This window comes from Melanotaenia boesemani, chromosome 5 (assembly GCF_017639745.1).
Source record: "Melanotaenia boesemani isolate fMelBoe1 chromosome 5, fMelBoe1.pri, whole genome shotgun sequence".
NCBI classification, from domain to species: domain Eukaryota; kingdom Metazoa; phylum Chordata; class Actinopteri; order Atheriniformes; family Melanotaeniidae; genus Melanotaenia; species Melanotaenia boesemani.
This window is the reverse complement of record NC_055686.1, coordinates 7,589,324-7,595,111: the sequence shown is the minus strand read 5'-3', so window position 1 is coordinate 7,595,111 and position 5,788 is coordinate 7,589,324. Positions and strand designations below refer to the sequence as shown.

Sequence of the window (5,788 nt, the reverse complement as noted above, 5' to 3'; positions counted from 1 at the left end):
AATAATCTATGTACATAAATGTGCAGTGTGCTATAAACTGTTGTTCCACATTTAACAACGATCAGCTATGCAAAAGAAAACAACTCAGGAGGTAGATAAAAACACGCATTTGCAATATCTATTATAAATAATAAGACACATAAAACAGTAAACAATTTTATTACAACTGTATAAAATAACACAGTCACTATACCCATTGCACAAACACTCCTTCCCTCATGCCTTCCCACTGAGTAACTACTATCATTACAGATTGGTTTACTTAAGTTACACCACAATTCTGTTACCTAAACAAATGTTACCTAATACCCCTCCTTGTTATTTATATGAACAACAGAAAATAAATATTCACTTGGATGGTAGATTACGTATCGTTTATTGAACACGTATTCAAAGTTCAGATAGGAATGACAGATGTGAGGTGTCAACGTTGTCCTTCTGATACATCAGACACCCACAGCCAGCAGATGGAGCTCTTTGGTTTGGTCAAATGATTCAGAACACTAAGCCATTTTCAAGCATTTGGTTCAAAGTTGGCTCGATGATTCATGAGGCCTCGCTTTCACCATCCCTAGTTGTCCCCCTTTTCAAAAAGGGGGATTGGAGGGTGTGCTCCAACCACAAGGGGATCACACTCCTCAGCCTCCCTGGTAAAGTCTATTCAGGTGTTCTGGAGAAGAGAGTCCATCGAACAGTCAAACCTCGGATTGAGGAGGAGCAGTGTGGTTTTCGTCCTGGTTGTGGAACTGTGAACCAGCTCTGCACCCTCTACAGGATGAAATCTCTACACTGGCTTCCAGTCAGTCACAGAATAGATTTTAAAACCTTTCTAATTGTTTACAAATGCCAGAATGGTTTAGGCCCAGAATACATCTGTGATATGTTCAGAGAATATGAACCTAGGTGCCGTCATGAAGATACCTGGCGTAAATCCAACAGAGCGAAGTAAACAGATTTCATATCAACCTCGAGAGCTTATGTATGAAATAAATGTACAAAAACGAAAACGAAGGACATTTTTGCTTTCATTTTGTAAACACATAATACAGTTTCAATTAGTTTATTTTTTTTTTTAAATCTCTTCTTTTTATTTTTTGTTCAGTTAACGAAAATGTTTTTTTTGTTTTAATTCTAGTTTTCGTTAGCTTTTGTTAACTATAATAACCTTGCCTCACACCCCTGTTTCCTGGGCGCCACGGGGGTGGGGAGGTGGTGCTGATAGGGTGTCTGCTGGCCCTGTGGGGGTGCCCAGTCTGCTGCATTGTGATGGGGTGGTGGTGGCTTGCTATCCTCTGGTCTGCTCAGGATGTCTCCTACAGAGTGTGATAGGAGTGATAAGTGTGATGTGGTTGTGTGAAAGGGAGTGTCATGCTCCGTGGTTCGGAGCCGGTTTTTCCCAGCTACCCTGAAGGCATCTTCCCCGCACGCTGGCTTGATTACTGATGCGCTCCACCTGCGCTGAGCACTTTATATACCTGCCTGTTTCATCTCTCAGTTGCCAGATCGTCTTGGTTCTACCCTGTACGCTTCCAGCCCTTATTTCTCAGCCTGTTTGCCCGTCTGTTGTTGACCCGTTTGCCTTGGATTTGGATTCTGCCTCAGCCTGCCCCTGTCTGGTACTCTGCCTGTCTCTGTTTGGATCTCCTGGCTCTGGACCTCTGGAATCGATTATTGGACTTGGATTACGGATTACGGACTACTCCCCCTAACCCCCACGAGGATTCTCGTTTCCCACTCTGTCAGCCTGGCCGGCAGTTCAACCTATCCAGATACTAACCCCTCTTTTGCTCAGCAGCTTCTCCTACAGCACGCAGCAGGTTTCCCCCCCGGATTCCCGTGGCTCTGAGCTTGAGGATTCCTCCCTCTCCCGCTGGATCTCACTCTGCTGGTACGTCAGCCACACCATTACGCACTGTAACCTGCCGCCCCCTGCTTACTAACATCTGTCTCCATATTCACAGAAGCCTGAACTTAGAAGACCCGGATTGCACATTCCTTACATTGTAAACAAATAAAAGTTTGTACCCATCCCTGGAATTCTGAGTCATCTTGAGTCCAAACCTATTAGCATCATGACAGGGAGAGTCTGTGGGTACGGTCTGGGGGAGACTGTGAGTGGGGGGGTTACGGGGTGGATAGATGGATGTGGTATGGGTGGAGGAGGAAGGGTCGGGTGATCGGGTGAGAGTGTAGAAGAATAGGGGGGGGTGGTAGATGGTGCCCTGGTTCCCGGGATGTGCGACTGGAACATTGGGGTGGGTGCTGACCCATGCTGGGTGGCTGTCTGTGGGGGGCCTGGTCTTCCTGAGCATGGTGCAGGCTCTCTGCCCTGGGGGTAGGTGGCTGCCTCTAAGGCTCTTTGGGCTCGGTACCCTTCATTCTGGCTGCCCTGAATGGCCGGTGCCTGGCGGGGTGGACGTTTGCTGATTTGGGCCCTGTGCCCCATGACCATAGAGGGCTCTGGCTGGGGCCTTCTTCTGCTGCCCTTGGGGTGGGTCCAGGGTAGTCTGTGCTGAGGTGGCTTGGGTTCATGCTCCAGGATTGCCGCCGATCGCCCGGGTCTCTGGGCCGCCCTAGTTTGCCTCTAGCCTCCGCAGAGGCGTGGTCACATTTGCACAATTACACTCATCCCTGCTCAATCCTGATTCCTCATACTATGCATGCTGACACACTCACTGAACCGTCCAGTTTTCTTTCATTTTGCTTTTACTTTACCAGGGGTCTGCAACCTTTACAATCCAAAGAGCCATTTTTGTCCAAAGGACATTTAGAAAAAAGTCATTCACAGCGACAAATATTACATAGGAAATTTGTTTTATTTACCACAATTTTATTTCTATTTTTTTATTTAAAAATGTTGAAAAATATAAAACTTATTTAAAAAAATACGTTTGTATATATCTATATTATATATCTATATTTAAAAACATTAAAGTGTAGCTACACCCCCTACTTTTGCGTAATTCCACCCACTGTCAAATTTGTCAGACCTGCAAGGGTTGGGGTGGGAGTTGTGGGGTGATCAGGGGGCGGAGAATGGGCGAGTCAGGATACACAGGCAGAAATGATTGACAGACAGCAGCTCAGCTCACTAGCAAGATGGAAAGTAAAATTCACAAAGCAGCTACACCACAGAGCGACCTTTGAAGTGGAAGACTTTCCCCTCCGGAATCTCCTCAGCTACACACAAGGTGGTCCTGAACTGTATCAGTCCGAGCCAATCAGGGGCTGCGCTGGCCTGTCAGCAGCTCTGGAAAGCTATGGCGACTCGCAGCAGCTTCAGGAAATGCCGCTGTAAGTTGCACCTGAGCTGCTGTCTGTCGCCATATGAGCATCAGCAAGCAAAGAATAAGGTCCGTTGTTCCTTTTACACCCATCAAAAGCACAAATCCGTCCCAGTTATGAGAATATTTTATCAGAAACTGTGAAAGAATAGAAGTCTGAAACGAGCAAATCTAGACCATATGAGTTCACATCCCTTCATATGCATTGGTGGGCGTAGGTTTTCTGTGCCTGCAAGGCGGGGACCTACCTATTTGCATCTGGAGGGAGGGGCTGTGAGGTTTTAAAAATTTTCTTGTGATGTAGAGTGGCTCTTAGTCACGAAAAACCAAACCTGGTTTTACCCTGTAGGGGGCGTTATGAGTCACTTTTCTACCCACAAAATATGAATGAATTTTATATGAATGAATGGCAGCAAAAAAAGTAAAAAAAAGTCATTACTTTTCCACCTTATAAATGTCTTCATATCTTGCATAGAAATTTGCAACACAACTGCATCCGTAATTTCTGGATCCATGGCAACGCTCTCCAATGGTTTAGGTATGTTCAAGTAATGGTTCAAGTGAGCAGAAAATTCTATGAAAAGAAGAAAAATAATGCTCCACAATGGCTGGAAAAAAGGCAAGAATGTGAGGATTTGGGGTGTTATGCTCGATCATGTGTCAATATGTATTCTGTGTATATCTAAAATATGTCTACTTTATTTCTTTTCATTACAAGGCCAGACATCTTATTTAACTAGCAGTATCAAGCATTAGCGTTAAGACAGGTTTAAACCAGGAAAGGTATTGTTGTTATGTATTAATTAAGAAGAAGTGGTGGGAGTTCATAAGTTTCATAAGGTTTCTTTTCAAATATTTACATTGGTGGTATAAAGTCCTTAAAGTGCCTTTCACCACCCAAAAGGACTTGGACTCTTTTTGGGATGAAAAGATTGAGATGCTGTTCTGATCAAACTGCTTTCTTATACCCTCTTCTCAAGATTTTCTAACGGACAAACAGCTTCAGTTTTATTGATTAAGCGTCGGTAAAAGGCAAGGCAAATTTATTTTTATTGCACATTTCATGTACAAGACAATTGTGAAAGAAATTTTGCTGCATATGGTAATCACTCATATTTACTCATATAATAATCACATGTATGTTCAGTTTCGTTATTATTTTAATATTGTTAATCCATTCACTATTACATTTTCATATTGTGTGTTCTCATTTTACAGAATACTTAAGTTACAGTTTTCATTGTGTATGCGTGTGTGAGGTCAGACTGACCACTTTCTTCCCAGAGCTCTGATATGGCAGAGTTGAGACTGGTTTTCGCACCTGCTAGATAGCAATAGTTTAACTGCAACGCTGTCCTTCTGATGCATCAGACGCCCTCAGCCAGCAGATGAAGCTCGTTAATTTGGTCAAATGATTCAGAACAGCAAGCCATTTTCATGCATTTGGGTCAAAGTTGGCTCGATGATTCACGAGGCCTCAGTTTCACCACCGCGAGGAATGTAGAACGGTCCGGTGTCTAAATACTGTGGTGGTTGATTAGTGGATGAGATCCTGGTGTCGAGATCGGCACAGGTGAGATGATTGCTGACTTAGTAATTCTGCAGGTGCAGGCATGACACACACACACGGTAGACAGACAGGAACCCTGACAGAGGGAAGTTTGTCTCTATGGCTTCTTATGTTTGAGTAAACCTTGTAAATTTTGTGACAGCTTGGCCATGGATCAGATAATTTTGTCTTCATGACAGAGAAACAAAACATCATCATCAGGACCCTCAAAAACATCCAATAAAATCCCAAAACTCCCGATCTACCTATCATCATCTATGCACAGATGTTTTGGTTGTGTTTACCCACAATGCCCTGTGTTGACCACAAAATCTGTTTGTATTATTGTCTGCTTCCTGTATTTGGTTCATTTAAAGTGAAGTGAGATCAGAGATCATTTGCACATGCACACCTCCCTAAACAAATCTGACTTCCCGAGCAAACAAAGCCACCCATAGAAGACAAAGTACTTCACCATGCTAGCTTTTAATGCAGAAGGTGTTGGGCAGATTTCGTTCTTAGCCATGATGTCGGGCATGAACACGTCCATAATAATGAGTTCTCCCCTTTTGCATTCTTTGACATTGATTTATTAATCAACAGTTAAAATATATTTTTTTTAAACATTTGTGCATCCATTCTGAATTGCCCACGTCCACATTGCAATGCATCTAAAAGTTGACTTTTCTCCCCACCTCTACTCTTGAACTGTATGAATTTAGACTTATCAAAACTTATGACATTCTCCATTCCTCTAGAGGGAAAATTATGGGTTACTACTCACAGCTTTTGTATGTTGGTTTACTTTCTCTTAAATAGTTACAGTATGTTTTTCACCAAAGTTTTGGGGTGTTTAAAGTACTAAAAGAGGATGTATTTATTTTTCAAATGTGAGTAAAACATCACTCAATGGTACTATAATTGTTGGTGTAGCAAACAGTCACAGACAGGCTTG

The 5,788-nt window shown here is 43.1% G+C and overlaps 1 long non-coding RNA gene across 1 annotated transcript; it reads left to right on the top strand.

The window, feature by feature from the left end:
• The first annotated feature begins 1,812 nt into the window (after positions 1–1,812).
• On the top strand, positions 1,813–2,029 carry LOC121640222. The gene is made up of 2 exons (XR_006010407.1): positions 1,813–1,888; positions 1,962–2,029. It is a non-coding gene; the product is annotated as an uncharacterized LOC121640222 (long non-coding RNA).
• Positions 2,030–5,788: the final 3,759 nt, after the last annotated feature.